The sequence below is a fragment of the Alosa alosa genome, chromosome 16 (assembly GCF_017589495.1).
Source record: "Alosa alosa isolate M-15738 ecotype Scorff River chromosome 16, AALO_Geno_1.1, whole genome shotgun sequence".
NCBI classification, from domain to species: domain Eukaryota; kingdom Metazoa; phylum Chordata; class Actinopteri; order Clupeiformes; family Clupeidae; genus Alosa; species Alosa alosa.
In genome coordinates, this window is record NC_063204.1 from 11,384,650 (window position 1) to 11,403,879 (window position 19,230).

General features: G+C 40.9%; 1 long non-coding RNA gene and 1 pseudogene across 6 annotated transcripts in view; one reads left to right on the forward strand and one right to left on the reverse strand.

Moving 5' to 3' along the window:
• The window catches only part of LOC125309864, a 54,773-nt gene that overhangs the window by 34,776 nt on the left and 767 nt on the right, over positions 1-19,230 (forward strand). For 4 of the 6 annotated variants that reach the window (XR_007196202.1, XR_007196198.1, XR_007196200.1 and 1 more), the window contains 4 exons: positions 8,025-8,126; positions 8,407-8,575; positions 8,957-9,108; positions 18,178-18,309. This is a non-coding gene — a long non-coding RNA (uncharacterized LOC125309864). Of the gene's footprint in view, positions 1-8,024; positions 8,127-8,406; positions 8,576-8,956; positions 9,178-17,895; positions 17,933-18,177; positions 18,310-19,230 lie in introns of those variants that run through there. The other 2 variants (XR_007196201.1, XR_007196199.1) reach the window with 2 other exon arrangements.
• On the reverse strand, positions 663-14,974 carry LOC125309855 (annotated as a pseudogene).

The window sequence follows — 19,230 nt, forward strand, 5'->3', positions numbered from 1 at the left end:
TCTGAGAGTCGTTGAGGTGCTTTTTGGAAACTCCCGGCAGAAAATGACTTCTATTTGTCCACTCTACCATAAAGGCCTTTAAGACATCTCATCATGACAAGTGAATTTGGCTGCCAGTGTGTTGAATTTGTCTTGTTAAGATGCCTTGAAATAAGTCAAACTCTTATTAAATTAAGCTAGAATGATCTCACGAGAGAGCACCTGGTACATTTCTTTATACTAAAAACAATAATAACTATTTTTTTTTTTAATCTTAATATAATATTAATAACCCTTGGTTCAAATGGTAATAGCACTTGGTACAAATCAAATACAGTAGGCATGACAATGAAGTAGGTGTCTCTTGCGCTCTAGGTGCTCACGGAGCAGGACCTCAGAATCAAACAAACTGAACCCAGAAAAAGGACCAGAGCACATAATTAGTCATACCGAACTTTACTGGTGCTGGTGACTAACGTTTCAACATGATAGCGACAGTAGGCATGACTGCTAGTTTAAAGAAGTTTATAATGGGCTGATTCTGTTCATAGCATAATCAAAGAAAAAGAAAGCCCTTAGTTTAGTTGTTCCCCTTCATTTATGTAGGCCTGTTGTGAATGTATAGGTGGGGTCTTTGATGAATGTTACATGCAAGTATCTTATGAACATACAGACAACCGAAACACTTTTTAAGTGATTGTATTGGAATGCATTCCATGCTAAAAACTAATGCACAGCAAACAATAACTTTTCAGACAAGTCCATCATGAGAGCATCACTCTTCATCGTGTCCTTTCTGTGATACAGCAAAAAAATATTGTCAGCAATACAGTATGTGGATAAATATTATTGTCAGTGATTTAACAATGGTTATGGTGGTTTGACAAAATTAACTACTATTAATCTACCAACCACTTTCAAGTTTTACCATAATTTCACTGTTGGCTAGGGCCAATTTTGAGCCCTAATGATAGTGAATGATTTTAAGCACTATGAGAGAGACTAGTACTGACAAAGGCTGCAAGTAGTACAATGTATTATAGTAGTACTGTATATACCGGTCATGACAATGATATTAAAGGTGCTCTAAGCGATGCTGGGTAACGTCACTTCTGTTGACTTTCAAACAAAATAGAGAGCTAAGTAAGTAAGTATAAGTAAATATACTTTGATCCCGTGAGGGAAATTTGGTCTCTGCATTTATCCCAATCTGTGAATTAGTGAAACACACTCAACACACAGTGAACACACAGTGAGGTGAAGCACACACTAATCCAGACGCAGTGAGCTGCCTGCTACAACAGCGGTGCTCGGGGAGCAGTGAGGGGTTAGGTGCCTTGCTCAAGGGCACTTCCTACTGGTCGGCAACCCTCCGGTTACAAGCCACGACTGCTCGCTACTTCCTCCCCCTCCCTCCCGTGCTGCACCCGTGCAATTGAAACTCTCCTAAACGCTCATCTCATCTGTGATTTGCTGGAACAGTTTGTTATGTTTTTATGGGCTAGGTTTGCCCAGTTTGTTTTTGTTGCCGTTTTTGGAGCCTGGGCTGTCCACAGAGATCGCATTTTTTTACAGTGTATTCGGACACAGACAGCTAGCGGTTGGTTAGGTGATGTTTGCCGTAAGTGACATAAAATGTTTTAGCCTAAAAAACGCGTGGCATTGCTTAGAGCACCTTCTATGTTTTCATGATCAATATATTGGAAACTGTTGCTCTCACCTTGCCACCTGCATCACGGCTCTTGGTTCTCATCTTGTTGACCTGAGACTCAGCTATATCAGCTCTCTCCTCAGCCTCATCCAGCTCATGCTGCAGCTTGCGGAACTTGCCCAGGTTGCTATTGGCCTGCTCTTCCTGAAATGTGCACACAAATTAAGTATATTTCGTTTATTGCTTATGTGCATCTTCAGCAGTTAATAGATTAAAATACTTTGATAACAGATAAAACAGGGAAGAGAAGGAAAAACTAAGGAGAAGAGGATGTTCACTTACAGCCTCCTCTGATGTTCTCTTGTAGGACTTGACCTTCAGCTGCAGTTTGTCCACCAGATCCTGAAGACGGGTCAAATTCTTTTTGTCCTCTTCAGTCTACAGATGGGAGTGGTGGGTTAATTTTGTGTTAGTATTTAGCATTATGTATTGTAAAAAGTCTTTTTGATATGGTATAATTTAATATACCTGATAGGTGAGCTCCTTGATGCGCCGCTCATATTTACGGATTCCTTTGACAGAATCACTGGCCTTCCGTTGCTCTATTTCTACTTCACTTTCCAGCTCTCTCACCTTAATGTAGACAAATAAAGCAAATATTGAACAAATGATGATATGTCTACCTGTAATCATATCTGGTTGAGCACTGATTATTAGAAAAAGCTATTTAGCAAAAACGCAGGACTCACCCTGGACTCCAACTTCTGGATCTGCTTCTTGCCACCTTTCATGGCGATTTGCTCAGCTTCATCCAGACGGTGCTGCAGGTCCTTGATGGTCTGTTCCATGTTCTTCTTCATGCGCTCCAGGTGAGAACTGGTGTCCTGCTCCTTCTTCAGCTCCTCTGCCATCATGGCAGCATCAGTGATGGCCTTCTTGGCCTTTTCCTCAGCATTCCTGCACTCCTGCACAGCCTCCTCTACTTCATTCTGCAGCTGGGATGTATCACCCTCCAGCTTCTTCTTCTGGTTCAGCAGGCTGGTGTTCTATGTGGCAGGACAGAAATGTTCACAATGGTGTGTGTCACATTGTAAAAATAATCTCTCTCCTATGAATCTGGAATCTGAAAACCACCATGTTTAGGATTTTACCTGAGAGTGCAGCAGCTGCACCCTCTCACTGACGTCCAGCAGCTCCTGTTCAGCCAGTTTCCGGCCTCTCTCAGTCTGCTCCACCAGGGACCTGAGCTCATCCAGTTCAGCCTGCAGCAGATTGCTGCGTCTCTCCACAATAGCAGTGTTCTCTTTGAGATCATCATTACTACGTAGAGCGTCATCCAGCTGCAGTTGGGAATCCTGCAATGTACAAAATGTAAACATGTATTTTCTACATTGCTAATATACAGCCTAACCTTGTTTTAGCTAACTAGTGTTTTAGTGGATTCAGTTAGCTATCCAAAAAGATAGTTAACCTAGAGCAGAAATAAAAACCAAAGTTGTGTTTTTCAGACAAGATGGATGTATGAGATGTACAGTAATAAGTGGATTATTTTAAAACATCTTGGGCTACCTGCACCACTGCCAGTGAGTGAATAAAGAAGATGGAAAAATATATGACGGAAATCTTGGTAGGAATGGGCAAAAAGTGATAGAGGTGAATATTAGCTGTTACGTCAAGTTTAGGAATGCACTCCTATAAGACCTATGCAGGTAGAGATTTCCGGACAGTCAATGGGAGTATGGAGCTCTGTGCCGCATTGTTTCACCTTCATATGTGCATGGAGACCCTTGAGCTGCTTCTGGGCCTCAGCTGCCTGCCTGTTGGCCTGGCTGAGCTGGATCTCCATCTCATTGAGGTCTCCCTCCATCTTCTTCTTCACCCTGAGAGCCTCATTCCTGCTGCGAGTCTCAGACTCCAGGGAGCTCTGCAGGGTATCCACCACTCTCTGCTGGTTCCTCTTGGCCTGATCCATCTCCTCATCCTTCTCAGCAAGTTTACGCTCAATGTCAGCTTTGATTTGGTTGAACTCCAGTTGAGCTCTGACGATCTTACCCTCCTCATGTTCAAGGGTACCCTGTGGAGATATAGTAACATGATAATCGACTTGGTTGTATACTTCTGTAAACGCAAGAATCCTATGCTATCTTGGAATGAGGGAAAGTAGATTTGTGATTATTTTGATCTTTATGAATGTACCTCAGCTTCCTCTAGGGCAGTCTGGATCTCTGCTTTCTCTTGTTCAAGTGTCTTCCTGACCTTCTCAAGCTCATGAATACTCTTTCCAGTCTCACCGAGTTGCTCAGTGAGATCAGAAATTTCCTCTGGAAAGCAGACCAATATTAGTTAGTTGTGTGATGCCACTTTAACTATCATATACGTATTGTCTTAAGGGAGGATCAAACGGACCTTGGAGATTTTTGTTCTCCCTCTTCATGGTCTCAAGGTGATCCAAAGATTCCTCATAAGAGTTCTTGAGTTTGAAGAGCTCAGTGCCAAGAGATCTGGACTCTTTCTGGGAACTCTCCAGCTCAGTCTGGGACTCCTCATACTTCTGCTTCCACTCAGACAAGATCTGTTAAAGCGAAAAATCTTTGAGTGAGTCTGAAAATAGTAAAAGGCATAATGGCAATGGTGTTTTGACCATTTGTTTTCTTACCTTATCAAAGTTTCTTTGTCTCTTGTCTAGAGCAGCAGCAGCAGCATTTGATCTCTCCACATCTACCATGAGATCTTCAATCTCATTCTGCAGTCTATGCTTAGTTTTCTCCAGGGAGGAGCATTTGGCATTGACAGCCTCCACAGCTTCCTCTGCATCTTGCAGACGCTGAGCAAGTTTTTTCCTGACGGAAAATAAATTGAAAGTGAATGACAAATGTACATGCCATGTCTAAGATTGATTTTAAACAGTTCATACAGAGTCAGTTCAGGGGGCTTTACTTGGCATCTTCCAGCTCCTCAGTCCTCTGGATGGCATCAGTCTCGTACTTGGTTCTCCACTGAGCCACCTCAGAGTTGGCCTTGGAGAGACTGCGCTGCAGCTCAGCCTTGGCCTCCTGCTCCTCCTCATACTGCTCCCTGAGGAGGTCAGCATCATGGCGAGAAGACTGCACTGCATGGGCTAATGCATTCTTGGCCTGTGGAAAGGATCAGACACACGTCTATTAGATATGTCATGGTTGTAGAGTGCAAGTCAGTTATTATGAATACCTTCACTTCCTCCTCAAGTTGTCTCTTGAGATCCTCAGCCTGCTGTGTGTAGGACTGTTTGCCTCTTGTCAGTTGAGAAACAAGTGAGTCTTTCTCTTCCAGCTGTCTTGTAAGCTCACCTTGATGAAAATAATATGCATTTTCCAATGAAAATGTTTCTTTTCTTATTTTTTTTTTACTATGTATATCAACTAGTTTTACCATTTTGACTTACCATTTTCAGTTTGAAGCTTGGCTTTCTGCATGGTGAAGTCATTGATGGAGCGCTGGCCCTCCTCAGCCTTCGTTCTGTATTCAGTCATCTGGTCCTCCAGTGTTCTACACATCTTCTCCAAGTTTGTCTGACAAAATAATACAGAACATTCTTCTCACAATTTCTTGAAAATCTTGAAGTCAGACCCAATCTATAGCTTCTTTGTTTAGCCATTTTGTACAAACCTTGTTCTTGGAGACCTGCTCCATGTTGGAGACCACATCGTCCAGCTCCAGACGAAGCTCACTCTTCTCCTTCTCAAGCTTTTGTTTCACTCTCTGAAGGTTGTCAATCTGCTCCCCAAGGTCAGCCACACTGTCTGCTTGTTTCTTCCTGAGTGCTGAGGCAGTGGCCTCGTGTTGCAGAGTGGACTCTTCGAGGTCTCTGCGCAGCTTCTGGAACTCAGCCTCCCTCTTCTTGTTCATCTCAATCTGGGCAGCAGTGGCACCTCCAGCCTCCTCCAGCCTCTCACTGATCTCCTCCAGCTCTCTGGCCAGGTCTGCCCGCTGCTTCTCCACTTTGGCTCGGGCAGCTCTCTCAGCCTCCAGCTCTTCCTCCAGCTCCTCAATGCGAGCCTAAGGAAAGTAAAATAGTTAAATTTTTCATTTTAAGAAACATACATGTATTTTGTTACAAGATTGTTTTTAATGTTTTCTTTCCTATCAATTTTACTTTTATTTTTGTTTTACCTGCAGCTCCTTCAGTTTCTTCTGGAGCTGGGCACTCATAGCTTGTTCATCTTCAATCTTGCTATTAAGTTGACTGATCTCAAAGTCTTTCCTGTGTTAAAACAGGCCAATAATAAATGGAATGTATATATTTTTATCTGTATAATTATTGTTTATTATGGATGATTTGTACATACTTCTTCATCCGCTCTTCAAGCTGCTGTTTGTCATTCTCCAAGTCCATAAGACTTTCCTGGGTCAACTTTAAGTCACCCTCAAGCTTTCTTTTAGCTCTCTCAAGATCCATCCTCAGTTTCTTTTCCTGTTCCAGGGACCCTTCAAGCTATTTGGGATAAAAAAAAAGGAATTGTGTAAGTGTCTTCATTCATTTTTGCAGTGAGACATAGGTTCCTGTTTTTATTGCCTACATCATCAACTTGCTGTTCCAACTTGGTTTTGGCCTTAGTCAGAGTGTTGACTTTGTCCTCCTCACTCTGAAGGTCATCCAGCGTTTGCTGGTGAGCCTCCTGCAGTGCTTTCTTCTCCTTGGTCAACTTGGCAATGATGTCATCAAGAGCTGCCATCTCCTCAGTTAGGTTTTTAACCTAAAAGTAAATTAGACCATTGTCAAATGATTACTTCATTACTTGCTTACTTAAACATTTTCCTTGGTGATTAGAACAATTTTCAGTTCTCCTGACCTTATTCTCAGTGGCATGTTTCTCTTTCTCTACTTTAGCTAGAGTCAGCTCCAGATCATCAATGTCCTTCTTGAGTTCAGAACACTCATCTTCCAACTTCCTCTTCTTTGCAGTCAGCTCTGAATTCATCTCCTCTTCATCTTCCAGTCTCTCAGTCAGCTCCTTGGATTTGGCCTCAAGTTGGATCTTGCTCTTGATCAGACCTTCACAACGCTCCTCAGCATCACAAAGACTGTCTTGTTCCTAGGATGAAGGATAGATTGTGGATTGATAGATTGATGCTACCAATAAAAGTAGATATGACTATATCTGACATTTTGCATGCAGGGCATACATTTCAGTGCGGGATTGCCGGTATTGCACATCATTTATTTAAATCCTGCAATTCTAGCAATCATAATCCGAGAAATTCCCTCACACATTTTACAGCGCTGTCTGATAACATTAATCTAATAATGGAGCGGCGTGAATGTGGGACTATTGACTGGACGGACCAACTTCTGACTTCAACTAAACGTAGCACAATGCAGAGACACAAATGAGTGCAGGACCACTTTGCGGGTGCCTCTCTCTCAGCAGGATTTCTCACCGCTGAAGTCAAATTATGCTAGGTGCTTCTATATCAACTGCTAACCAACAGGAAAGGAAAACAAAAGTTTAGCGATCAGGAACACAGAAGCATGACATAGCCTAGAGTGGCCATGAGACGCGAGGGAACATGGATGTGTTCTCCAAACCAAAATCATGTAAGTGAGGACTATGTTAACTGTTGTTCTCATTGACGCTTGTAATAAAGAAAATGCTGAACATCGAGGACTTTGTTCTTAATCGATTTTGGTTTGTAAAATGTAAGCCTATGCCCCCTCAACTGTATTAATCCCCCCTAAACTGTATTAAAGGGACAGTGTCGTGCAAGTGTCCTGTACGTGTCGTTACGTGTGCGAGCCCTCGCTCGGTCTGAAGCTCTTTTCCTTTTCTTTAGATTTTCCGTCAAAGGTTTTCGCTGCTTCTTCGCCAGCTCTGCCATTATACACACGCCTGCAACAATCGCTAGCCGGGTTTTGTTAACCTGCCTCTGTGCTGGGGATGCAGGATGTAAACTGATCCTGCTTCTCGCGATGTCTGAGACTTTGTGAGACTGAAGGTTGCGGGTAGGATACACCAAACTTGCAAGCGGTATATTATTCCTGCAGGCAGTAGGGGCGGGCGAGAGAGTCTTCATTCGCCCTGTAATGAGTAATTTAACCATATACCGACTCACGAAGATGATTAATTAACACGAAAACGTTGCCTGGTGTCCCTTTATATGGGAGAGTAGGCTATACTCACAGTCTGTGTTTATATAAATTATTTACCGGTTCTCCATTTTACACATTTGAAATGTTACTGTTTAAACAAGAGTTTGTGTGTCATACTTACAGTCTGGACTCGAAGTTGCAGGTCATTCTTCTCTTGGAGAATAGAAACCATTTTCTCCTCCAGCTCTTTTCTACGAGCCTCCGCTTTTGCATAGGCATCCTTCAACTTCAGGAATTCTTCCTTCATGTTTGCCATCTCTTTCTCAGACTCCGCAGTTTTCAAGAGGGGCTTGATCTTGAAGTACATCTTCATCCAGGGCCAATTCTTGACACCCATGAATGCACGGACGTTCCACTGGATCACCAGCAGTGAGTCCCTATAATGCAATTAGTGCTTAAATTTGTCTTTATTGGTCAACAATAAATATAAACATATGGTTGTTAATGGATGGTGTAATAGATGGTGTAATGGATTAATAGATGAAAACTAGCTATAGTGCTAACTCTAGCATATTTACATTGTGTACTTTGCACATATGTCCATCAATATGCATTGTCCCTATCTAAATAAACAATTACATAAAACAATGCAAAGCAACTGTATCTGTATTGGAGAACTCTAATGTGGACCTTTTGCTATTATTTTTAGAGGTTATTCTCACCTGCGTTCTACAATTTTCTGGAACTCAATCCTGGCAAGAAGTCCACGGCTTCTAGACTGGATACCAGTGATGATGAGAGCGAGACGGTCGTCTCTCATCTCCTCAAGGGTTCCCAGGAGACCAGCTTTGAAGAACACCTGTTAAGAGTAAAAACAGGTAACGTATAAACGTATATATACAAGTATAGTTGAATTCCTCATCTACCAAAACATATGACACAAAAAAACCTCAGATTGTCAGTGTCAGATTGTCACACAGTGTTTGCTTTATCATGGATGGTTTATGGGAATATTGTACTATAAACCACCTTAGTGTGTCCGAATCTGTACTGCTCGTGGTCAATATCCAGGGATCCAAGCAGTTTTTCTGCTCCTTTTTTGTTGTCAATGAACTGTCCATCAGGGATAGTTGCAGGATTCAGGATACGGTATCTAAAGCGGTTAAAATAGTTCTGATATAGACATATTCTCTCAATATTGTTGTAATAAGTGTATAATAATTATAACAAAAAATAACAGATTTTACCTCTGTTTAAAGTCTGCGTACTGGATCCTGTTGGGGAAGCCCTTTCTGCAGATCCTGATGCCTTCCAGCACACCGTTACAGCGCAGCTGGTGCATGACCAGAGGATTCTCCATGGCCCCAGGAGTCTTGGTCTCGTTGGGGATGATGCAGCGCACAAAGTGGGGGTGAGTTGACCTCAAGTTGGTCATCAGCTTGTTCAGATTCTCCTGTTGTTCAGACATTTAAATGAAAATCAGTAGGACTGGACAGAATCCCAGTTGATCTATATGTACTTAAAATAAATATATGTGGTACTAATAAATATCTTCACTTTAGTATGTTGATTTAACCTGCCACACTTACCCTGTGAAGGGCAGATACAGTCTGGAAAGAAGAACCCTTCTTCTTCTTGCCACCACCACCACTATCTGGGGCTATTAAAATATCACATGTCCATCAGATCTTCTCATAAACATGATGATAATTAATTAATGTAACAGGATTAGTTACTAAGGGATTGACAGAATACCTCCTTCGGCACCAGCATAGTTGGCGAAGAGAGCACACAACATCTTAAGATTTGACTTCTGAAAGAGTCCGACCACGGTCTCATTGAGAGGGTCTTTATTCTTCACCAGCCAGTTGCCAATGTTATAATCAACAGTGCCAGCATAGTGAACCAGGGAGAAATGGGCCTCTGGTCTCCCCTTGACAATCCTGGGCTTCTGGAAGCAGGCATTTTTGCCCAAGTGGTTGTCATAAAGCTTAGCTTTGAATGTTGCATCACTGGCCTTGGGGAACATGCACTCCTCTTCAAGGATGGACATGATACCCATGGGCTAGGGAGGAAAAAACATGGAAGCATTATGATTCAAAACATTTTTCAACCACACAAATAATAAAGGAGTGGTTCTCCATGTAGTGATCGATGCCTTCAAAGAAAAATGTGAGTAAATAAAGTGTCACTCACTTTCTCAATGAGCTCAATGCAAGCGGCCAAGTCCATGCCAAAGTCAATGAACACCCACACAATGCCCTCTTTCTTGTACTCCTCTTGCTCCAGCACAAACATGTGGTGGTTGAAGAACTGCTGCAGCTTCTCATTAGTGAAGTTGATGCACAGTTGCTCAAAGGTGTTGAACTGAAACACAATAGGGATTTTGTTAATATTATATATTTTGCTTAAAATGATAGTGTTTGTCTTAGCTTTAAGACTCACATCAAAGATCTCAAATCCAGCAATATCCAGCACACCAATGTAGTGCTGGCGAGGCTGTTTGGTGTCCAGTGTCAGGTTGATTTTGACAACCATCCAGTTGAACATCTTCTCATACACTGACTTGGACAGGGCTCCAATAGAGTAGTACACCTAAAGATGAAGGGGAATACATAACATGGAAAATGCCAATGGATGAGGTGTAGCAGCTGTAATAATGATAGTATGGAATGAATCACTTCGGTAACTTGTTATACAGGCATGGGTTTATAACAGCCCTGTTATTTAATAGCTATACCTTGTACATAACACATTAGTGACTCAGTGTAGTTTACTACTATAAATATTTATAATACTTATAATACTATAATATCACAAGAGCTCTGATTCTGAATTCTGATATTACCTGATTTACATTCTGTCCCTTGGTGACCCACTCATTTCCTACTTTGACCCTTGGGTGACACAGACCCTTGATGAGGTCAGCAGAGTTCAGGCCCATGAGGTAAGCGACTTTGTCGGCATCTGGAGTGGAAACCTCACAGTTACACCTCTCTACCCATATTTAACCGTAACATGTGGACATTACATCCAACATGAAAAATGAATACACACCCTCAGTGCCATCAGCTTCTGCCTGCTCCTCTCTCTGCTTCTGCTTGAACTTCATGTTGCCATAGTGCATAATGGCACCAACCATCTTGTAAATACCGTTCTTCTCCTCTTGAGTAAAGCCCAGCACATCAAAGGCATCCTGTAACAAGTAAAATATTGCATTCAGTAACTACATCTCCCAACATACCTCTGTATGATTATATGAGAAAGTGAAAGCAGGCCGACTCACATCAGTAGCCACCAGCTCATCAGCATCAACAATAGAGGCTACTTGTGTCTGTCCTTGGGAGATGAACGCGTAGTCATAGGGGTTGGAGGTGATCAGCAACATCTCTGAAGAAAGCAAGACCATACATGTAGGTCAAGTAATGATACTGTAACTGAGCTAAGGAAACGAATAAGTAGACACTTATTTCACATTCATGTCCACACATGACTGGAGATACAGTATACATGCATTTCTCACCCAACAGCTCCGGTTTCTGTTGGGATAGGATCTGGTAGAAGATGTGGTAGTCTCTCTCAGCCTTGAGCTGAAAAGTGACACGGGACTTCTCCAAGCAGATCTGGGGGATTGAAGAGTAATTATAACTTTCAGTCTTTGCCTTCGGTCTCCACAGATGAAGAAGATCAAAAAGGGCTTATTTACTTACAGGTCTCAATATCTGCTGATGCCAGCTTGCCGCTCACACCGAAGTGGATACGGATGAATTTACCCTAGCATGAGTGACACATGAAAATTAAACATGGCAGTGATAGAAGCATTGGATTTTAGTTGATAAATAGTTGAAAACCAATAGAGGGCTTACGAATCGGGAGGAGTTGTCATTTCTGATGGTCTTGGCGTTACCAAAAGCCTCTAGAGCAGGGTTACACTGGATGATTTGATCTTCCAGTGTGCCCTGGGAAAATAAAACACAATATATCAACTCACCTTTCAAATGCTAGGTCTTGGAGACTGGCCTGGTCACACCCATCTAGTATCTCTGCTCATTTTCATTTTACTGAGATACTAGTTTGGCTCCTTTCAATGTGTTTATGTTTCCCTCAGCCACCATGATGGCAGGTCAAAGAACAAGAGGGATGACATTCATTTTGAAATCAAAAGTGGCTGTGGTAAAAGGTTATAGCCATACCTGCAAACATGAAAAAGTTACAGTTTGAAGAATATGTAAATGTAGCAAAGTTAAATACATTATTTCCTCACTACCAATGTGGTTTATTAGCAGTTTGTAGAGGTTAGGTAAAGTAGAAAAATAACGTTATGAATCACTGATCAATGTGATTTCAAAGTTAACGTAAAATCTACGTCCATTACAATGCTGAAGTAGGAAACATTTCACAATTGTGAGTGTCCAGACTCTCTTAACAGAGTGAGTGAATCTTGTGAAATGAGGTTACTTGTAGATGCCTCAGAAGTGGAAATTATGTCCAGCACACATTGAGGTGATTTACCTTTTTCTCCTGAGAGGGGTCCTTCTTTCCAGAGGCTGCAATGCTAGCAAAGTACTGGATGACTCTTTTGGTGTTCACAGTCTTTCCGGCACCAGATTCTCCACTGTTGTTGGAAACAAAAGTATGTAAAGGTTCACTCCCTCATCGACAAGTTAACAAGAAATGTAGAATCAAAGACTGAATTATACTCACGTGATAAGGACAGACTGGTTCTCTCTGTCTGTGTAAAGTACAGGTATGAAATGTTAATATAAAACCAAGAACATACAGTATGTTATATTCATGATTCATACAATTAATTTTAATCCAATATGATGAATTGTTGATGACCCCTTGTCATACATTTTCAATATACTGCATACCCATTTAGTGTTAAGGCAGTTACTTTAACAGAAGATCTTTACCTGCCAGCATGTACTGGTAAGCATTGTCAGAGATGGAAAGATGTGGGGTGGGGCTTCTGTTCTTTTTTTGCCTCTGTAAGCAGCGACAACGGACTTGTCGTACACTGGCAAAAACTTGTAGGGATTGACGGTGACACAGAACAACCCAGAGTAGGTCTGTAAAATAAACATACAATTGATTACGACCAATGTCAACAAATGAGGCAACAGAGTAAGTCTATTAAAAAAAAATATATTTTGTTTGGACATTATTTTTGCTACTATGGGACAGAGCCTCATGTTTGTACTCACGTAGATCATCCAGGCTGCGTAACGCTCTTTGAGGTTAAACAGCACAGCAGGCTCATGCAGGAAGGTGAACATCGCCATGTCCTCAATTTTATCATACTTTGGCGGGTTCTGTTGGTGGCAATCTATATCTTTCACCGTTACAGTCTGTGTGATAGAAACAAAATCATTCTCTCTTTCATATTTGTGTAACATATTCGTTATAAATCTAAGCAGCACAACACAAAATTGTATTTATATAGTAAGCTGTCAGTAAGTAAGAGTGAGTAAGTGAGAAAGAATAGCTAAATTGAAAAACATATAAGAATGCAAGTGATTCAGTAAGGTCAGTAAATAAAAACTCTGAAATAGGTTTAAAATGTATTTGCCATGCATTACCTTATCGTACTCAGTAAGAACAGTGACTTTGTCACCGTCTCTGCTTTGAACCGTTCCCTTCACGTATTCAACCTCTGGGTCCACCACAAAGCAGGCCTTCTTAATGTCAAAGGGGCGAGTCTGGGCCTCCAGACGCTCCATGTCAGACTTCCTCAGAAAAGGAGCCGCCGCCCCAAACTCTGCCATCAATGCATCACCCATGATGAAGACTGCAATGTAAATATTATGCACTAATTAATTCCTGCACAGAGAAAACATAAGACTTGGATGAATGAAAAACATGTTATAGCAACATGTAGAGCACTGACAAGACAAAAAGTTCAATTGTATACTAAGACTAGCATGTGACAGACAGACCATAAGTCCTAGGGCCTTTTTACACCCAGCAAAAAAATTTTTTTTCTTATTCTACACCCAATTCATTGATGAATTTTTCGCCATGCGCTCCACTTAAATTAAACATTGCGCACAGGTGTATGTCAATTAATGATCCAAAAATGACCCACAATTGGTGAAGTTTGCCTGTTTTGAAATAAGATATTATAGTAAAAGTATGGTCATAATTGTTAAAATGGTAAAAACAAAATATACGTTGGGGCCACTATTGGACAAATCAATTTGATTTCCTCATAGTTATGCTGATGATGACCAGATTTACTTGACCCGATCCCCTAATGACAATGGTCCTCTTAAATCTCTTCCTCAGTGCAGTGTATTAAATTAACAAATGGATGTCTCATCATTTTTAAAATGGTCTAAAAACATAGAATAAACTCAAGTAATTATATTTTGTAAAAAGGAGTAAAGACTTAAGGTTGTCACTCTCCTTGACAGTGATCAAACACGAACACATGAACATGATGAAATCAATAACTAAATCAGATTTTTGCCACTTCAACAACAATGCCAAACTGAGAGTTCTGATGTCAAAACATGATTTAGAAAAACTCATTCATGCATCTATCTCCAGCAGGGTTGATTACTGCAATGGCCTTTCAAAAAAGACTATCAAACTGTTTCAGGTGATGCAAATTCATAAGCTAGGGTTCTGAACTAAAAAATTTATCATATTATTCCAATACCTACAGTCTGTCCCTGCACTGGTTTCAAGTAGGCAACACAATTCTTTGTTTATAAACATCTAAATAGAGCTGGACAAAACTACCTATCAGACATGGTTCAGCAGTACACACCATTCAGACTTCTTCAGGTTTCTGGAGAAATACTGTGGTATGCTTATGTGAAGCACATTGAATTATCCCGGTGTATGAAGTGCCCTATATAAATAAGCTTCAGTCTGTAAATCTCACCTTGTTTGGGTCAAGCCTCGGTTGGTCTATTTCGCAGATGTCACTTGCTGTAAGTGAACAGACAAGAAGCAATCAGATCACCCAGTGTTACAGCAGCAGCACTGCAGGTCCTGAGTCCTTGCACAGAATGCTAACTGAGCAGATCCTGTAGTCAGACATGCCTCTGTATCTCTACATATGTCTGTCTCTGACTGTAGTCAGCCACTCAAATATCTGTCCATCATTCTTGCTATTATCTATCTATCTATCTATCTATCTATCTATCTATCTATCTATCTATCTGTTTGTCTGCTTCTCTCAGTAGCAGCAGATTGAAATACTTACCTCTAGGTTGGTCTTTGCTGTATCTGCTGTCAAGGCCATGGTTGATTCACCCTTTTTGTAGGGGATGGTCCATCCCAATATGGACAGAGCATCAACTGACTCCCACCACACCAGAGTTTTGTTAAAGGAAAACTGGCCAAAAGGGTGGAGGCATGTGGCAATAGGCTTCTCTAGACAGGAGGGAGCTGGCACATGCAGGCACAGTGGGAGAGAATGGCAGAGCATCATCAGCACCTGAACTTGGTCCCTAATTTGGAGTTTGCTATTGTGAGATGCCCCTCTGACCTTGTCTTTGACTCTGTCTTTCAGAGTACTCCTTGACGTCTCCCTGGCCATGTAGAAAATTCCAACCTGCTGATCGATGTGCACTTCATTTTTACTGTCTACTGTACATCTTTCATGCTGTCTCTGGTCTGCTGTCCTTTCAGTGCATCAAAGAAATAGCATTGTTTTGGAAGCCTATGAGCGAGGACTTTATTAAAAATATTTTATTTGATGCCTATGCCATTTTAGAAAGCAGAAATTTATTTGGATCTCTATTTTGTGGAGTTGTTATTATTAAACTATACATTGTATTTGTTCATTGTGTTCTTGGAAATAACTTGCCATTGTGTAGAGGGCTAAGGACAATGGATGCTGACATAAACTGATGCTTGATTTTTAGCTCTCAAACTTTTATTTGTGAATAGGAGATCATTATCTCTTGAGAACTAATTACGAACAAAAATCTGACCTCACACCCTTAAACTTCTGCAAGTTTGGAAACTGGTCCAACAACAACAACCACAGCTGTCTTTTCAGTAGACCAAGCACTGCACTACTGTCATTGCATTGTTTCCTTGAGGACAAAGATAACCCTGTGAACTTCATCTCTCAGGTTCCTCCATCAACCGTAGATAGCCTTTGGATCATTCGTCAATGTTCCTTACCACCCTTATGAATTTGTACAGCAGCTGCTCTTTGGACTCAGAGGCCTGAGTGCACACACAACTGCTGATACTGTGTGTTATACAGATGGCACTGAAACACATACAACAATTATTTGAAAAATTAATTAAGAAAACCTAATCCCTATTTTATTTGAAAATGAGATGAAGGAGACCTGGGTTTGGCCATTTTAACTGATTCGCACACAAGGTGCTTACAGATCTACAAATGTAAAAGCTTTTGTGCCTTTTTCAAATGTAATACTACGATTATAAATGAAATGCAATCGGGCACACATGGAAAACATCCATTATACTACTGAAAACATTAAGGGCCCTGTCTTGCCGATCTAAAACTAGCGAAAAGCTTAAATACATTTAGGGGTGTGTCCAGACCACATTCAGGGTGGTTTTGTTAGGGGGCTTGGCGCAAAAATGAGGTTCTTATGTTTCTTAATCAGTTATGGGTGTGTTTTGGGAATAACATCCTTTAAATCAATAAAAATGACATCTGTCATTCCCTTTAACAGCAAGCAGCGCAACTTTCAACAGCGCATTGGTATTTTGGTAGTCAGTGGCGCATTTGAAGGAATACGCTTGCTTGCGAGATTATATGAAACAGGTATTCCACTAAACCATGCTTGACTAAAACCTGTTTGTAATTAGCAAAGTGCAGTTATTATTATACTATATAATGAATTACTTCACTATTGACTGACAAGGGGTTACCATCGAAAAAAGCAACACTTACCCCAGTAATGCTCCACTGACTGACTAAAAAACCTATGGACATTTATCCTGCTGAGGAATTGCTGCTTACACCTCGTGACAGTGTGTCTTCAGCTGTACTTCATATGCGCCTTTCGCTATTGACTACTTTTCTACAGTATAGTTTAAGACAGGCAAAAGCTTTACGTCGGGATGAGAATAAGCTTTACACCGGATTTCTGATTGTCAAAATAGGGCCCTAAGTCTACTAGGTAGCTGGCTGCTGACTTCTCTAACCATATACATCTAGAAACAGTAGTTCAGCTGTTTGCACAAAAGAAGTCAAGGAGGTGTTGAGCCATAGGCATCTGAGTCTTACATTATCACTTGACTTGGGGTCAAGAAAACTGTCAAGACATTTACACACCAAAGAAAGTGTGAAGCCACAGTCAAGGTTCTGATAATGTGAGTGTGATGGCCTAAGAGTGAGAGTGATTTTTCTTCACCCACTAAAACATTTGAGGTCACAGGATACGCAACCTCTATTCTCCCAAATCCTTATTTAGATAGCTGTGGGATGTTAGACATGCCATTCCATCTCTTTTGTGACCCTTATGAGGATCAGTCAGCTGCCAAGAGTCCTTGAGCCAGTCTTCTCTTGGAGGATTGATATCATTGGCATGAGAGGACTTGCTGTGGCAGGTGGCTACACAGACTCCTGTGACACCCTGCTCAAACCCACTGGGATTAGATGTCTGGATAGTTTCCTTCAAGCAGCACTAAAGAAGATTTGCTCTTGGGGTCTCCCTAGTTAAGCAGTTCAATAATAAACAAGCTAAATATGTGTCTTTTGCAACAAAGTATGAACATATCTGGCCATGGAGACTCTTAGGTCTCTGTTGCTAAGAAAGTGACTTGCAAGACTTGTCTTGTTTACCATGCGCATGCATGTTTCCTTCCCTTTGTCCTTGAGTACAAAGATAACCCTGTGAAATTCTTGCTAAATGTCAATGAGACAAATATTTAGTCCAATCTGCAACAGATGGTTTTGCACATCAAGGCATAGATGCTTTTTTATTCTCCCTTTTATTATTCTAGGCTTGTTATAAGACCGGAATAGGGCTACATAATGGCATGCCATGGTTAATCTGATGTTAAGAAAAAGTTTAAAGATCACAGCACTCCTCTGTCCATCACCTCCCACAGACATGGAGATGGGTATGGATCCTCCCTGACCTGCTTCTATCCTGAGTGGATGTATAATGTGTGTGTGTGTGTTTGCCTGTTTGTGTGTTGAGCTGTCTTGTGAAGTTAAGCACAACAGGTGTTACCTTGTGATCTTACAGAGTCTCAGTGGAGCAGTGCCAACAGACTCCTCCTCTGTGACCAGGGCCAGAGCATTCATTTCAGTACACAGGCATTTAAGTGTAGGATCAACCTAAGACAAGCACAAGGATGTGGAAAGATTTTATTGTTTTACCCTGTACCAGATGGGTTCCCTTAATTTCCGGCCAGTGTAATAGAAGTAGTGATAAAAAAATCACCTTAAATCATTAAAAATGCCTTAACTTACTATGTTTTTATACTGTTTTTAAATACTATTTTCTCTATTTCTATTTTTGTCATGCAGAAGAACCTTGTGGAGACTTTTTACAGCTTTGACAGCAAAACGGAAAGAGCTCAAACAGAATATTTCTCTGGTCCTTGATGTGAACCCTCACTGTTCAGTGCCAATACCACAAGGAGATTTCAAGGTGTAAAAGTAAGCATACTTTACAATGTTGAGCATATGCTGTGATATAGAATTGTGATATCTTGATTTGACTTTGTTAATGATGTAATTTGTTTTATATTTATAGATTATGTCTTCAGTGTTTTCAAAATAGTATAACTATTTCTAAAGACCTTTCAACCTTTTATCACTTCAGTAGAGTTAGGATATCTCCTAACATTGTGATAGTTACTCCCAAGCAGACTTGGGATCTCCTTAAAATTGTGATATTTACACTACTGTGACAGTAACTCCAAGTAAAGTGTATACTTTCATGTAAAACTATTATGCTTGAATCAGTGGTTCAGAGTGAAAGATATACAAGACTACGATAGAACAGACTGATGAATTGATTATGAATAATCTATCTATGATAATACATCAGTATTTCAGCTATTTCAGGGGTTGTCTACCAGTTGTCTGCACTGCAGTGCTCTGGTGGTCTGTGAAGGCATTGCAGGTGGTCCCTGACCATGTGTCCAACACTGCAGCTTTGCTGTGTGCAGGACATCCCTATATGCACCTCACGCCCCATAACAGTGGTCTGCAGGTTGCTTCTTACTCATGATGGCAGTTGAAAACACTTTTTTAAAATGTTATTTAATTTGGGACACTTGCACAGTTGAGTAGCTTAAGTTAGTGTTAACTGAAATAAATTAATGAACCTCAAAATATTTCCACCGGTGATTTCAAAGAAGCAGGAGGGGGATCAAGTTTGGTTGATGTTACAATAAGTGGCTGCAGCTTCAAGCTGGAAGAGATAATGTTTGGGGTTGATTGTTTCTTTGCCACTTGTCCCCAGTGAATGTAGTACTTTGTGCTGATTAAGTGGCATTTCAAGTCATGTGCCTGTTTCAAGTCATCTGCCTAACCCTGTTAATCTGCTGGATGGGTGTATCAAATACTGCTGAT